The sequence below is a fragment of the Macrobrachium nipponense genome, chromosome 2 (assembly GCF_015104395.2).
Source record: "Macrobrachium nipponense isolate FS-2020 chromosome 2, ASM1510439v2, whole genome shotgun sequence".
Taxonomy (NCBI): domain Eukaryota; kingdom Metazoa; phylum Arthropoda; class Malacostraca; order Decapoda; family Palaemonidae; genus Macrobrachium; species Macrobrachium nipponense.
In genome coordinates this window covers 91,949,414-91,966,144 of record NC_087201.1, presented here as the reverse complement: position 1 = coordinate 91,966,144, position 16,731 = coordinate 91,949,414, and the positions used below count along the sequence as shown (strand labels likewise).

Here is a 16,731-nt window from a genome sequence, read left to right as displayed (position 1 = left end):
TTTTTTTTTTTTTGTTTGTTTGTGTATTATAGTTAATGATTAATTAATAATTATTTGAAATGAGTACATACTGATTATTTATACATTTTATTGGCATACTCTAAGCTTTTAGCTCTTAGGTTTAGACGTCAGAATCATAGACTAGGCTACAGTAGCATCCGCTAACATAGGCTAGGCTTATTGCTAAGGGACATATGCTAAAGTCCAATATATGCAGTAAAATGGGGTTGAACATTACATGCAGTTGAATATTACTCAAGTATGTACAGTATTTTGCCTTTTTGGAGTCATATTTCTTCCGTCGGATCGACATTGTAGCCCTAGAACATGTGTTTTAGGCCTGGAAATATAATTTACTGGGGTGTTTTTTGGAGGGCTTGGAACGGTATTAGCCATTTTACATGTAAAAAGTGTTCCAAGATACGAAAAACTCATAATACGAAGGCCGCCTCGGAACGGATTAATTTCGTATCTCAAGGTAGCACTGTGTATATATATAATATATATATATTTATTATATATATATATACAGGCGGCCCTCGGTTAGCGGCAGGGGTTCCGTTCCTGGCCACCGACGCAAGCGATTTTCGACGCTGAGCGATTTTTAAAGCCTACGGCCGCCGCACACCTTCTTTCGAAACTCTAGACCAGTCAAAGGCGCCGTAATCCCACAACGGCCTCAATAAGTAAAATTATATTTATGCAGTATAGTACTATAGAATTTACTGTACAGTACATGTGGGTGTCTAGAGTATGTAAAGATATAAAGTTTATACAGTGTACAGGTATCTGTAGTGTTCAGGTTACGATCATTAGTCTTGATAGTTCGATTTTATGAGAGATCAAATTACAATGGCCTAACTTTATCCATCTTCTAGTTACATAAGTTCAATAACAGCAAAAGAGAATGGTGAAAGTATGGTTTTAACGTTATACTCGTTGCGTGAACGTGTACAACCATGAACAACCGAACGAGAAACGACTTTTTTTTTTTTCTAAGTACAACCGAACTGGATAACATCTGTTTGGCTTGTATTTCGATCATCGTACTACAGTGCAACATTACCGTATTTGTTATAAATGGCGTTATGTATAGAATAGAACTGAGATATCTTAATGTAATAACTTTATTCGCTATAGATCAGGGATCAATATAGATTAAAGATCAATCGGGAAATATACCGTTAATTTAAACCTAATTATGACTGAAGCTGAGAAACTGTTCAAGCTGCTAATGACTATTATCGTACATCGGCAACAGGATAAAACTGCAGTAAACGTCGTGCATCACACACAACCATAGATAAAATTGGAATAAAATAATTTTAATCAAAAACTACTGTGCTTGAAAGAACATATTTTACTGTTGGTTTCACGCCAGTATAAGATAAATAACGTAAAGTTCGTATTACGATGATATAAAAGGATTACGTATTGCGAACGGAATCACGTATTTGTTACGCAATAAACATGCCGCCAACGTAATCTGTTAACGAAATAAATAGTAGTTCACATTCACAACGAGACATATTCAATAAATATTTCCACCTAAAACACGCTGTATAAGGAAAAATAACTTTGTCTTACATAAGTCAAGTATCTAGATATTCGTTTATGCTAACTAGAAGCAAGAGCATTCGCTCAGAATTGCGTTATGGTGAAACAGACTCGTATTCATCAGCTGATTTCAAACCACAACTTGGCCGCTCCGCGGAATACGGGCTTAAGTTTTGCGTAGTACTTTAAAATACAATAATATGAGAATACATACAATATTCTTGGATACAGTGAAATAATGTATAACTTTTTAAAGGATTTATGGAAAGATGCATAATTAATAAAATAACACAATGCATTTTTCGGAACTGGCGGACAAGAACGAACATGAAAAACCATCCCCTGACAACGTGGAGCGTAGTTACAAAGGCTGCCTTAATTTGTATCTTATTTCTGTACAAAAAAAATGAAAATACCTTTACGCAATATATTTTCATACACATTTTAAACATAAAAGCATAAACATTTGAAAAATCGACACATCGATCGCTAAATTTGCACACACACTCTCTCTCTCTCTCTCCTCTCTCTCTCTCTCTCTCTCTCGTCTCTCTCAATCGCTCTCTCTATCTCTCTAACTCGATATTTTTTTGGGTAAGAGCGGCAGAACGCGCGCCAAAAAAAGTGCCAATTAGCGATCGATGTGTCGATTTTTATAAATGTTTATGCTTTTTATGTTTAAAATGTGTATGAAAATGTATTACGAATATGGTATTTTTATTTCTGTGCAGAATTTGATAAAAAGGCAGCTTTTGAAACTCCCCTTCAAGTTATCGACTACGATGTGTTTTTTCAAGTTCGTTCTTGTATGCCGCGGCGGCATACAAGAACGAACTTGAAAAAAAAACATCGTAGTCGATAACTTGAAGGGGAGTTTCAAAAGCTGTCTTTTTATCATTATTTCTGCACAGAAAAAATAAAAATATACCCTATTCGTATACATTTTCATACACATTTTAATTAAACATAAAAGCATAAATTTTAAAAACATTTATAAAATCTGCACATCGTCGCTAATTTGTGCACTTTTTTTTTAAATCATATTTTTCGGAAGACGAAACTGCAGGCGCGCTTACAAGAAGAACTTATGAAAAACATCGTATTTGGTATCGTTGAAGGGCAGTTTTCTTACTAAACGCCTTTGTATCATATTTCTGTACAGAAATAAAAATGCCTTTCACGGTTAATACATTTTCACACATTTTAAACACAAGCATGAACAATTATGAAATCGACACATCCATAGCTAAATTTGCACTTATGTAACTCGATATTTTCGGCATAGAACAGCGTCAGAGGCATATATTTTACCCTAATACCTACGTAATAACTCTCCATAAATTTGTTAATATAATTTGCATAACCTTTATGGTCTGAACGGCATTTCTACATATGTATGAACTCGTTAGACAACGGCGCTAGCGGCGCTGTTAACTGAAATTTGTGCCGTAAAGATACCTTTAAAATGCCTTATTTTTAATGAATATTTTTGACGACCGCCGTAAAACCGATTCGCCGTTGAGTGATTGCGCCGTTAACCGCGGGCCGCCGCTGTATCTATCTATATATATATATATATATATATACATATATACTATATATATATATATATATATATATATATATATATATAGATATATATATATATACTATATATTATATATATATATTGATGATTTATTTGATTTTTCTGCTTTAGTTTTTTTTTTTTTTATTCCCGTTATTCTTGTTTTATTAGTCATGTTCGCCTTTCTTCTTATCCTTTTCATAATTGCTTAACACAATTAACTCAGACCTAGCTATTCAGTCAAAAAGCAATCATAAAAAAATCAAACTAATATAATTCAGTCGTATTTTTTATCGAATTCCTTGCATATCATCCAGTTTCATTTGGACATGTTGGAAAGCTGTGGGAGTCAAAACTGACGAATACATTAAGAAAGGCTTACTTTCATTAAACCTTTCTTAGGTTGATCTTTCTGTAGCTATCCATTTCTTCTAAATAGATTTTAATTTAAATTAGTTTCACATGTATACCTAGACCTACTACCATAAGCATATTATAAGTAGCTGAAAGGATAAGAAATATGAAAGGTGACATTCTTGTTTAAGTCTATTTCAAATGTTTTTTTTTTTTTTTTTTTTAAGAAAAACCTACTGCTTTAATCAAGGGTTGCTCTTTGATGGCTACAGGGTAACACAAGTGTATGTACATATTTTGTGGAATGAAAGATAAAGTTTCTTTAAACAGAAAATATTTTATAAACATGCATTTTAAGGCATCCGTTGTTGGCGCGGGAAATTTTAAAATAACCGTTATCATTAGTGATGCTTTCGCACGATGAAGTTCGTAGCGAGAAGTCGGATCAAGTTGCCTGAGATGTAGAAGAGAGCGGAGGTGGCGTATAGGAGTAATGGAAGGATTAGGCCGATGTTAATAAAGTATCTCCCAATAAAATGTATTCTTTAGGTTTTGAAGAAAAAAATGTTTGCATCGTTGAAACTGTTTCCCTCCCTATCCGTGGTATTCACTGGCCACCGATAAAAAACAAAACAAAAAGAGTAAGCCTAACTGAATCTCTTATCCCTCAAAGATAAGTTTGCTTATTCATTAGACACTTATAAAAGATTTCAAGTGTAGATTTAAAAATCTCTTCCTCTCCATCTAAAGTATTCATCAGACACCAGTCATAAGCGTAGAACTAGTTATGATTCCTGGTTCAGCAATGTCATGACGAGGCACTAGAATTCAAAGTTCACAAATGAATGTTGCTCAGCAACATTTACACTACTGTATTGTCTTGCTCTCTTGTGGTGCCCTGAGGTGTTCCACCTCTAGGCCCATATTCTAAATTTTGCCCTTCTTTAAACAATTTCATTCATCTATGTATGATTCTCTCCGGTTTATTAAGCTTTCTTGATATCTCTCCAACAAGAACTTGCACCGAATGCAGTGCAATAATTCTCTTGCTCATCGAGGGATGTTTCTTAGACCGATAAATGACACATTGACATTAGATTCCCGTGCACATAACATCAAAACCAATAGAGTGAGGTGCCTGGTTCACACTGTTACGATATCGTTCTTTTTTCTTTTTGTTTTTAAATTTGTTAGCATTTTGAGATTCTAATGTTTTCTGTAAAATTTAACAAATGGAATTGTTCAGCTACCTTCAACTTAATATTGAAATGATAATTTAAGGACTATGTTTATGCGATACTACTAGTGATATAGTGATAGGTGTCTCCTATCTATTTGGTAATGTATATCTATGGTTGTGATATGACGTTTATCACTTCGTTTGGTTCACGTCAATTTTGCTATATGGAAATGATATTGTTATGATACAATAAAGTTTTATACATACTTACCTGGCAGATATATACATAGCTATTACTAACCGTCGTCCCGACAGAAATTCGAATTTCGCGGCCACACGCGGCAGGTAGGGTCAGGTGATCTACACCCCCGCCGCTGGGTGGCAGGAATAGGAACCATACCTGTTTTCTAATTCATATTTTTTTCTTCCAGCTGTCTCCTGAAGGGAGGCTGGGTGGGCCATTTAATTGTATATATCTGCCAGGTAAGTATGTATAAAACTTTATTGTATCATAACAATATCATTTTATACATTCAACTTACTGTCAGTATATACATAGCTGATTCACACCATTGGTGGAGGGTAAAAGACAGCTATTACTGAATAGACAGGTAAACAACATACGTTGTAGGTAATAAATAAATAAAACCTTGGTTCCTATGTGTTTAGACGAAGGGTCGACTTCCTGGCTATTGCTAGTAGTCTGCTTCGTCTCAAGAGCCTCAGCGAGGATGTGACCTATGGCTAAGAGTTCTTGTAGATCTGTCAATGGGGTCTTATCCACTTACTTGACAGAACCTAGTGGTCATTTGTCAATGGGGTGGTCTTATCCCACTTACATGACAATACACCAATGCCTATTGGCATCATAATTTAAGGAGCACAACACCGATCCCGATCACCTGATCCTAACACGAGGGTTTGTGCTTAATTTGAAAGAGCTTATCCCCAAACTCATTTCAAATAACCCCAGAAAATAATACACTTATGTTAAAATAAAAAATTTTTAATTCACTAGTTAAGCATCAGTGTCGGCTCCCTATCCCAGCAACGCATCCGTGGACACGTATAACAAAGAGAGAAGGATCTCTCATAGGCCCACTTGATCATCATTCGTGCAAAGAGAAGTCAACAAACAGAGTTGCATCTTCCCGTTATTAGAGCTAATATGTCTCTCACGACATATTGTTATGGAAAGAACAAGAATTGTTAAAAGCTCGCACTTCAAGCGCTTTTAATTCTTAGCTGTTTGAAGGAATCATCAAGTTACTCAAGAAAATGCTTTAGAGATTCCACTGTTCCCAAAGAAGACCAGGGCTTTCTTTGAAATAGATCTCTTCTGGATGAAGACCAGCGAGCCTGGCTTTGCGCCTGGCTGGCGCCTGGCAGGTGCCTCGCGCCAGCCTGGTGCGCGTTCGCTTGCCTGGCTGGTGCCTTTCGCGCCTGCCTGGTGTCTTGCGCCAGCCTGGCGCCTCGCCCCTGGTTGGCGCCTCGCGCCTGGCTGGTGCCTCACTCGCGCCTGGCGCCTGGCTGACTTCTCCCCACTTGCTGGAGATTCGAGCTTGTTAAGTCTCTCGATGAAAACTGGCGATGTCCACCTCGGACACTTTATTTGCCTGATTTATTCGCCTCTAGCGCATCTGCGCCAGATTGGAGGCCTACTCCTTCTCCTCATCAGATAATGACAGTGTTTATTTGGACTGTCTTGCTCTGACGTCTTTACGCCTGTTTGGCATTTGGCGCCTGATTGGCGCTACATTGTCCGAAAGTCTGAACATCCACAATCGTTTATCAGGAGAATGGAAAAGGGTTGGAAGAAATCCTTTCACTTTGAGCTTATGGCCTCTGCAACAAGGGGAAGGTAATTTTAGTCAGCTACATCCAGTAGACGATAGGAAATCTAATAGTCCGAGAGACCAGTCTTCCTCCGAGGAGGATAATACTTGATACTTCCGTTGCTAACGAACACTCTTCCTACATGTTGATGAGTTCTCTCATTGCAAAATCTTCCCTATCCTTGCACGAAGGCAGGGAAAGAGCCTGGAAGTCTAAGGAGAGACTGAGCTGAAATTGGGAGGATTCCTGATTTCTAGCTCTTTAAATATATCTCTTCGAACTTTCTGGGAAGTAGTTTTTAGCCCTCATCGTATTCCAAAGACTCTGTCAGCAAACGTTTAAACCTTATCTTCTTTTGTAGATGACAACGTAAATACATTGCCTGGACAACGAATCCTTTATCTGAAAGCGTTGATCCATGAATAAAAGGTTTTAGTTCTTTTGCCAAACATACCATGCTGGCAGGAACCCATTGCCGAGTCTTTCTAGAATTTGATTCCAGATTCCAAGCCCAAAATTTCACTCATCCTTTTGGTCGTTTAGTACGAAGAGAAACATTGATGATGGAGCAGTTCCATCTTGTCAGAACACGGAATCTGAGGCCCAATCATAGTCCCATTGTAATTATAAGATCTCCTAGTCTTGTCGTATAGAGGTATTGTATAAGATCCGAAGATCTTAATGCTCTGCTATCTCCAATTCCCTTTATAGAGACAGAGTATAGCCTTTTACTGCGTTCTTTGATAGCAGATATATACAAAGGTGATTCTTCCCTTTGAAAGGGAAGAAAAAACCGCTATGTGGTTCACAGAGGTATCGGAAGAGGACAGTTTCCTCATTCCCTCTAGCACGATCTGCAGTAATTATTATACTTATAACTGACTACTGTCATTTATTTACCTTGAAACATCCTCTCATTCATGTCCACTTCTGGTAAGTCTGCCCGCAGACAGACTCAGAGTGGAGAGGTTGTTAAGGTCCATTTAAAATAGATGCTGAAAGAATATTCAGACAGTCTTGGAAAAGACTTCCAAAACCTGCTGTGAGAAGAATGTGACCTCTGAGAATCCAACCTCTCTAAGTCTAAAATGAGGCATAATGTATTCTCTCTTTCTTTGACGCCCTTTGTCTTACATTCTGTAAAGAGTTTATATTTTAGGGGAAAAAGACTAAATTTTATTCCCATTTCTATAACATAAAGATGGCGTATATTGCTACCTCTCTCTTATATTCTTTCTTCCTGTCCTCGTGCCTGGGCAACGAGAGAATGGAAAATTCTATCATCGTTATTCTGCAAAACAACAAATTATTATTATCCTATTCTCCTAATAATTGATCCAGGATCGAGGAGAATCATTCAAGATTCCTATCCTAGGACATCAGGCCGTAATGTACGGTTCAGATACTTGAAAGAGCCTCTCACCCAATACTGAGAGCTCCTTATGGCATGGTTTAAGGAAAAGGAAGCAGTCTACGGAAGGACTGTTCGTCTTCTACCTTGCTAAGAAATCTATGAAGAAGACTTCTCGCCAGGTTCTCACAACTCTTTGCAATAAATGTTAGACATACTTTAACAGTTATTATCGTCTATCGAGGTTCTCAAGGACTCGCAAATTCTTGCATTGCTTTTATTTCATAACTCACTCAAACGAGAAATATTTTGGATGGTGTTCTTGGCTTATTGCACCAGTTGCGCCAGGCTGGCGCCTCCTACTAATTATCTTTATGTTATGTGCCAGAACATCTGTGTCTTTATGGTACCCGACATCCTTTCATATGTTAATTCCGTTCTTATTATGAAAAACTTTTATATACGTAGTATAATCCATTCAGGGAAACCATTTCCCACTAAAAGAATGTTTCCCATCCGACTCACACAACTTCTGAGCAATATCCGCATCTAAATAAGGTTGTGTCCTTTCTCGAAAGACTTAACCATACCGTAGTCTTGAAGTGAATCTCTATTACATCTGTCTTCTCACTAAGTATGTACTCTCATAAGCCATGCTTTCGTAAGTATGAGTGCATTAAATAATATAATGTTTCTGCTGCATTAGAATCCTTAATCATGTTACCTACGGTAAACAGCATTGAAAGGTTGGTAATATCCTTCTTATTGAAAGCTTCCTAACAAAAGGCAGACAATATTTTATGTATGATAGCTTCAGTATTCCCTCAATCCGAGGCTAAGACCACGATTGTAGGGAAAAAGAGAACGGTTAGTTATCCCATTCCGCAGGAGAGAGAGCTGTAAGCGATCGCTCACAACTGAGAACAGATGGTACTGCGTTGGTCTCAAAGCGAAAGCAGTCTTCGAAAGCCGTCTAGGCCTTCCTTTCTAGAGTTCCCAGTTACTCATTAAATAAAGGAATCTTATAAAATTATTATCGAACTTCAGGAAGTTTTATATAAGCATAATTAAGCGAACGAGACTTCGACAAGTCTAGAAACTAAATAGGTGTCGTCTAAACAATCCTTTTAAACCTATTCCTTCCTAGGAAAGTCCTAGAGGGGTACTGGTAATTCATGGAAACCTCTTCTAACACGAAGAAAAATGTTCTATCCTACTCTCAATCCACCAATAAAGATATGCTTCTCCGATCACTTCTCGAAGACACGATAGCATCATATAACTCATACTCTAGCGTAATGAATCCTCTATAATACTGTTACATTAAGGTAAAAACCTATTAATTTAGGAAATTTTGTAAGGATTTCACTTGACCATTATAGCATAAATTTCGGTATGTGTATATGCCTTGCCATACCTTAGTCCTAAGGCGATTTGTCCTAAGCATGGTAGGAGCTAGAAGCTTAAAAGTCATACATATATGCTTCATCACTCAACGAGATCCATATAATTCATTCGATTGACAAATAATCTAAATCGTTCTCATCAGAATAATTCTATATCTAAAAATGCACCGATGGGGAATTTTATGTTGAAATAACAATTTCATACCCCCATGGGATAGCGCTCTCGTCTAGTTGCAAAAAAAAATATCCTGAACAATGACTTTATTACAAATGTTATCGAATGATCTCTAATATTAGAAGGCGCTAAATTGTCGCCTGATTCCGAAAGGTGGATCGATTAATGTCATTCTCATTTTGAATAATTCTACAGAAGGCATTATACGAGGATCTTCGCCAATTTCATTCATTCGAAGTTCTTCTATCCATCGAGGAACAGTAGGCATAAAAAGGGAGAAACACTGTTTTAGGATGCCTTTCCAATGGCTATCCCTGGCAGTCTGGGACGCTCTACAGTACCTGCCGAGGGGACCGCGCCTGACCGGTGGGGATTCTCTGAAACCTCCTTACGGTTTTCGACATTCCTTCTCCTCTGGGCTTGTGAGCTTGGAAGAGGTCTAGACCTGAGAGCGAGACAGAGCCGATCAGACGCACCTCCATTGTAAGCTTCTAAAGGATAGTTACTTTTCTGACTTCCCCAACTAGGAAGAAAGAGATATACATTTCCTCAATCAAACTCTAACACTTATTTGTATTAATGAATAAATATAAGTAATTCCCCTTTCATGAAAAGTATAACAGTAATTCAACTTTCGTGAAAGTGGAGGAGTGTCTACCGAAAACTTCGGTAGTGACACGTCACTAATCTTCAAAATTTTCGAGTTAATTTTATCAAAAATTCAAAAAATTTAAAAGTTAACAAAAGCGTATGCCAAACCAAAGATCCATTACTTCCCTGTAAAAGTTAGACCCAGACGATCTTGGCGATGAAACACGAAAATCCATCAGGAGGAACTGCAAACGTTGTTTACATTCCAAGCGACAGAAAAAAAAATATGAATTAGAAAACGGGTATGGTTCCTATTCCCGCCACCCAGTGGCGGGGGGGTAGATCACCTGACCTACCTGCCGCGTGTGCCGCGAAATTCGAATTTCTGTCGGGACGACGGAGTAATAGCTATTGTATATATCTGACAGGTAAGTTGAATGTATAAAAAATAGTTTTACACAATAACATAACATAATGTTCTAAAGATATCAGTGACTGTTTTTAACGTCATTACACATGATTTCTTCCATCTTTGAAAAGAAAAATAGATCAACAAGGCATGAATTGTGCGTCAGGCAGGTGACGAAAAATCATGAAATTCTGCCACGAGTTTTTTGGCCAACAGTACTTCCAATACCTAGGCTAATTTCACCATTTTCCACGTTTTGTGTAAGTCTTATACCCAGTTTGGAGGGTGAACACGTACCAATTGGCAACAGAGAGAGAGAAGGGAAGGTGATGGAAGGAAGAGGTACAGGAGTGGCGGTGCAGGTGGGGGGAGAGAGTAGATGGAGCTTTTTACTCCTGTATTCGTATCCATTTCTGGATAATGGAGTTTTTGTCTCTTGTTACAAGGACAAGTGTCGTTATTCTTTACGATTAGTGATTCATGATACCCTTAAATATTACGACACTGGGTGTAATACACTATAGCAAAATCTTGTTCCAATACGAGTGTTCATTACAGAAATATTAACAAAAAAGTTCTTGCACTGTCTCTGAAACCCATAGTAGGTATGCTGCTTAGTTGTGAATAAAGTTTTTTGTAATAAAGTATTGTTTACAAGCTAGCTATTGTATAAATTTATATTTTTCTCAATCAAAACATATGCTCCTCAATGCTAACTTTCCTCTTTTAACGACTTTCTGGTCATTGCAAATTAGGCCCCATTAATTTCTTATGGTGCGAAAACAGACAGAGGACCAGGGAGCGAAAGCGATTGCGTCATACTATGGCGGTAATCTGGCAGTAAAACATCTTCATATATCCAAAAGTATATAATAAAGATATACCGGCAGTCCCCGGTTTATGACGGGGGTTCCGTTCTTGAGACGCGTTGTAACCCGAAAATCGTCGTAAGCCGGAACATCATAAAAAATCCTAAGAAAACCTTACTTTTAATGCTTTGGGTGTATTCAAAACTATGTAAACTGCATTCTTATTGCATTTTTCATAAAAAAAAACTTCAAATATTGATTATTTTGCATTTTTTATGTCATATTTCTCCTGCCACATCAGCATTGTAGGCGTCGTAACTCAGGAACATGCGTTGTAACCCTGGAAATAATTTTTGATGAATACAATTGAAAAGCACCTTAACCTCGGAACGTCGTTAGCCGAACCCGTCGTAACCCGGGGACTGCCTGTATACGTGCATTACGATTATAACAATTACATGAATAGCTGATAACAATCTGCATGAATAACTGGTAAACTGTTCTGCAAGAAAGTTGAGTACAGTGGTCCCCCCGTATTCGTGGGGGATGCGTACCAGACCCCCCCCTGGGAATAGTTAGAACCTGCGAATGTTTGGAACCCCTATAAAAATGCTAAAAACAGCCTATTTAGTTAGTTGAAACTCAAGAAAAACCCACTAAAAATTTTCATACATGGTTTTTTAATAGTTTTATCACAAAAAGTGCATTTTATGATGAAATTCATCAAAAAACCAGGAATTTGTGGATATTTACCATAGAAAAATACCGCGAATGCGCGAATTTTCCGCGAATCTGGAGAACGCGAATACGGGGGGTCCACTGTACAGCAATTTATTTACAATAGGTATGAAAGTCAAGATGTCGTGACGTCATAGTACAGGACTTAAAAAAACGTTCTAATTCCGAAAAATAATTACTTAAATTTGAGTCTGGAAGAGTTACTTTTTCGTTAACGAATATTTTCAAATTAATCATCATAAATATGTAAATATTGATGTTTTACTTATTTATTTAAATAATTATCTAGTGCACGCTTTGTCGTCGTCTTCTACTAAAACAGTAGTTTCCTTAAAAACGTTGTGGCCAGTGACCGTTTTCCGATTGTTGTGATGAAAGTGCCCCAGCGTCTATGGGTACAAGTGGCGTGTGGATTTATCACAGGAAATGGGAAGTTTATTGACACAAATGACTCCGCAAACACCGAGATGGTGTCAATCTTCTAAGTTATTTAATCGTAAGTAAAAATTTCGAAAGCATTTTGGTGAAGTTTGCACTGCGTTGGCCAACATTTTCATTACCCTCTGTTTAAAGCTTTAAATTTGGCCTTAATTTCTAACTTTGGAGAAAATATTTACTTCGAGAGGAGAGTAGAGGTCTTTAGCTGCGTCTATCACCAACATCAACTCGCGACTGATGACCATCTCTGGTGTCAGGACACGTTATAGGGGGAAAAACCAGCGACTACCAACCCTTATCACGGTGAACAGGTCTTATTCACTCGATATTTAAATGGTGAAACAAGAATACAATTACAACTCCAAGCGTACCATTCAAAAGATTGAAGTTTCGTCAACATAATGTGATATATGAAAGGCCCTTACAAACTAAAATAAGCATGTGACGCTCTTCGTAAAATATGTTTTCAAGGCAGTTTTGAAATCCAATATGGCGGCTACCGTGGGATTTGTACAGGTTCTGATCAGCGACGAAAATCATCTTTCCCAGCCTTCCCAGCAATCATTTGAACAATGTTAGCGTATGTATTTAACGTTTATTGATCTTACTCAAGATTGCAGTTGTAATCAGCACAATAAAACAACATTTTGTTGCCTATATTACTGAAAGTATGAAACTTTTTATTCCCGGAGTCATGGTTTGAACTAAATTCATTCTTACCTTGTAATCGGTGGTTTTTATCCTTACTGCCATCACAACTGAAACTCCACAGTGCTTATTTGATTGCTATTATAGTACACATTTTGGTCTCAGTTCACTCCACATTGCACTTTAAACCAGTTGCTGTTCCTGGTTCCTAAGCGCGCATGCCACAAACACAGTTACGAACAGCAGACGACGAAACTGCAAAGTTTTATTCCCTAAATTGTTTACTTTACTCGTTATTTAGTTCAAATTTACTTTGTTATTTAAACATTTTAATTTAATTCATGTTATATTATGCCTTTTTGCAAACCAAATTAAACCCCACCCCCGAAAAATTACAGATATTTCTAAAGTAGATACAATCAAATGTTTCTAACGTTTTCGTACATCTGGCTGCCGAAAACCATAGAGGAACGACTACGCATAAGTGAATTATATACATATATTTTTTTTTTTGCTTTTTTGTTTTTGCTAGCACTTTTCATTGATTTAAGTCTATATTAGTATTTTGAATTTCTTTAATAACCGTATGCCAGAAATAAATGTAAACTTTAATGTTTGCATGCTAAGAATGGCAAAATCATCGTTGCCACATTAGTGGAGGCTTCACACTACGCTGTTTTCAATTATTATAAACTGTTTCCATGAATTGTCTTAGTTGTCTATGTTAATGCGAATAATGATAAAATTACTTTAATATTTATGTATGTATACTTCCAATACATAGCCTAATTTCACCAATTTCAATGTTTTGTGTGTAGTCTTATACCCAGTTTGGAGGGTGAACACATGCCGAATGGCAACAGAGAGAGAGAGAGAGAGAGAGAGAGAGAGAGAGAGAGAGAGAGAGAGAGAGAGAGAGAGGAACAAAGGTAAGGGGTGGCGGTGGAGGGGGGGGGAGAGGGTAGGTGGAGCTTTTTACATGTGTTCGTATCCATTTCTGCATAATGGAGTTTTTGTCTCTTGGTACAAGGACAAGTGTCGTTATTCTTTACGATTAGTGATTCACGATACCCTAATAAATTACGGCACTGGGAATAATGCACTATAGCAAAATCTCGTTCTGATATGAGTGTTCGTTACAGAAATAGGTATTGCCCAAAAACGTGCTTTCACTGTCTCTGAAACCCATAGTAAGTATGCTGCTAAGTTGTCAATCAAGTCTTTTGTAATCAAGTATACGTATTTTACAAGCTGGCTATTGAATAAATTTGTATTTTTATCAAACAAAACACATGCCCCTCAATGCTAACTTTCCTCTTTAACGACTTTCTGGTCATTGCAAATTTGGCCCCATAATTTCTTATGGTGCGAAAACAGACAGAGGCCCAGGGACCGAAAACTATTGCGTCACACTACGGCGATAATCCGGCAATAAAACATCTTCATATATCCAAAAATTAAATAATAAAGATATATATGCGCATTATGATTATACCAATTACATGAAGAGCTGATAATCTGCATGAATAACTGGTAAACTGTTCTGCAAGAAAGTTGAGTAAAGCAATTATTTACAATAGGTACGAAAGTCAAGATGTCGTGACGTCATAATACAGGACTTAAAAGAACGTTCTAATTCCAAAAAATAATTACTTAACTTTGAGTCAGAATCGAGTTACTTTTTCAATAACGAATATTTTCAAATTAATCATCATAAATATGTAAAATATTGATGTTTTACTATTTATTTAAAAACTTATCGAAGTGCACTCTTCGTCCGTCGTTATCTTCTACCAAAAAACACCGTTTTTGTTTACTCGGCGAGGGAAAGTTTTCCGATTGTTGTGATAAAAGTGCCCCAGCGTCTGTGGGTGCAAGTAGTGTGCAGATTTATCACAGGAAATGGGAAGTTTATTGACACAAGCGACTACGTAAACATCGAGATGGCGTCAATCTTCTAAATATTTCGAGTTGTAAGTAAAAATGTTGAACGCGTTTTGGTGAGATTTGCACTACGTTTGACACCCTTTTCACTACCCTCTGTTTAAATCTTAAAATTTGGCCTTAATTTCTAACTTTGGAGAAAATACTTACTTCGAGAGGAGAGTAGAGGTCTTTAGCTCCGTTTCTCACCAACAACAAGTCGCGACTGATGCCCATCTCCGATGTCAGGACGCGTAATAATGTACTTTTTTTGGGATTGTTCACGCTGATTGTACACGGTTCACTCTGTACCCTGCGGTTTTTTACCCTAAGTACTTTTTCGGAGGGTGTCCAGCCGTGACTGTCGGTGTGTTGGGCCAGTCCATGCGGTTGTTTACCCTAAGTAAAATAACGTAGGAAAACGTCAACTGCCATAGTCTACTTTACCGCGGAATGAGGGCTTAGAATTACCTTAAATTCCAACTTTGGAGAAAATACTTCAAAAGGAGAGTAGAGGTCTTGAGCTCCTGTTATCACCTCCAACAACTCATGACTGACGACCATCTCCGGTGTAAGGACGTGTTCAAGTGCTTTTTCGGAGGGTGGCCAAAACCACGGTAGTCGGTGATTTGGCCTGTCCACTCGGTTGTTCACCCTATACCTAAACTGAAAGGCTCCTAAACCGAAAATGCGTGTCTTCGGTGGGCTGCGTTAGCCTAGGCCTTATGAGCACAGGCTATTACTGAAGGCTCCTGATACAATCCTAATACTATATGACAGAAGAGTAAAATCGCGGGAGGAAAAAATGATAGGTACTTCCAGGCCTAGCTAGCGAAGAAGTTTGACTACTAGTAGTATTACCTACCTAGGTAGTTGCTGGTATACCTAGGTAGGCCTACAGGCTTAAAGCCACTGGTCCAATTTCACCCTGAGCTGCATAAATAATCTGTAATGAATCGAACAATTCTATCTACATGAATTACTCAAATCATAGGTAGACTCACCCCGACGATAACTCGAATTGCTGTGGCGAACGGCGCACGCGAAAATTCACAAACACAATCACAAATACACTGCCGCCATTACTGACGAGCCAAGACAACACTGAGACTGATAAAGATTCTCACACTACCGTCAATTTACAAGTTTATCAAATTCACCACAAAAATTAATCTACGTTTAAAAGTATGAAACGAGGCTCAATAAATATTTTGTAGCTTTGAAAAAACTTCACTTGATGGCACTACAGCTAGTAACCAAAAAAACATAATTTTGTACCTATTACATTTCGGTATCAGTTTTTAACCCCATTGCATTAAATTCTGTATGCGCTTCATATCCACCTAACCAGAGGTAATGCCAAACCTTACAGATTCCCTGTGGACCATAAACATATTTTCTATTTCTAAATACATCCTAATGTCATAAACCTATCGCACTTTCGACCTCAATTCTGAAGGTTTGAGAATGACGTCATAACAATGTGTAAAGGTATAGCGGTCTCACAATTCACAAAGATGAAAAGATGTCATTCGGTTTACATTATCTTCAAAATACCCTAAGGAAATGTTACCACATAATAGCTTCCTAAACACTTAATAGCAGATTAGCGCACCCGCATACGTCGGAATTGTAATTCTCATTTTTGGAGACGTAACGTACGATCTAGAGCAGAGGTTCACAACCTTTTTCCCTTTAAGTACCCCCGAGTTATTAAGACCATCTACCCGAACCCCCAGTAAGCTGGCA

The 16,731-nt window shown here is 37.7% G+C and overlaps 2 protein-coding genes across 2 annotated transcripts in view; one reads left to right on the top strand and one right to left on the bottom strand.

Moving 5' to 3' along the window:
* LOC135220784 (uncharacterized) overlaps positions 1–16,137 on the bottom strand; it is a 216,158-nt gene extending 200,021 nt beyond the window's left edge. Inside the window, 1 exon segment of the mRNA XM_064258261.1 lies at positions 15,987–16,137. The gene's annotated coding sequence lies outside the window, so the exon portion shown is untranslated.
* The window catches only part of LOC135221252 (uncharacterized), a 291,718-nt gene that overhangs the window by 42,184 nt on the left and 232,803 nt on the right, over positions 1–16,731 (top strand). The gene's annotated exons all lie outside the window — the stretch shown is intronic.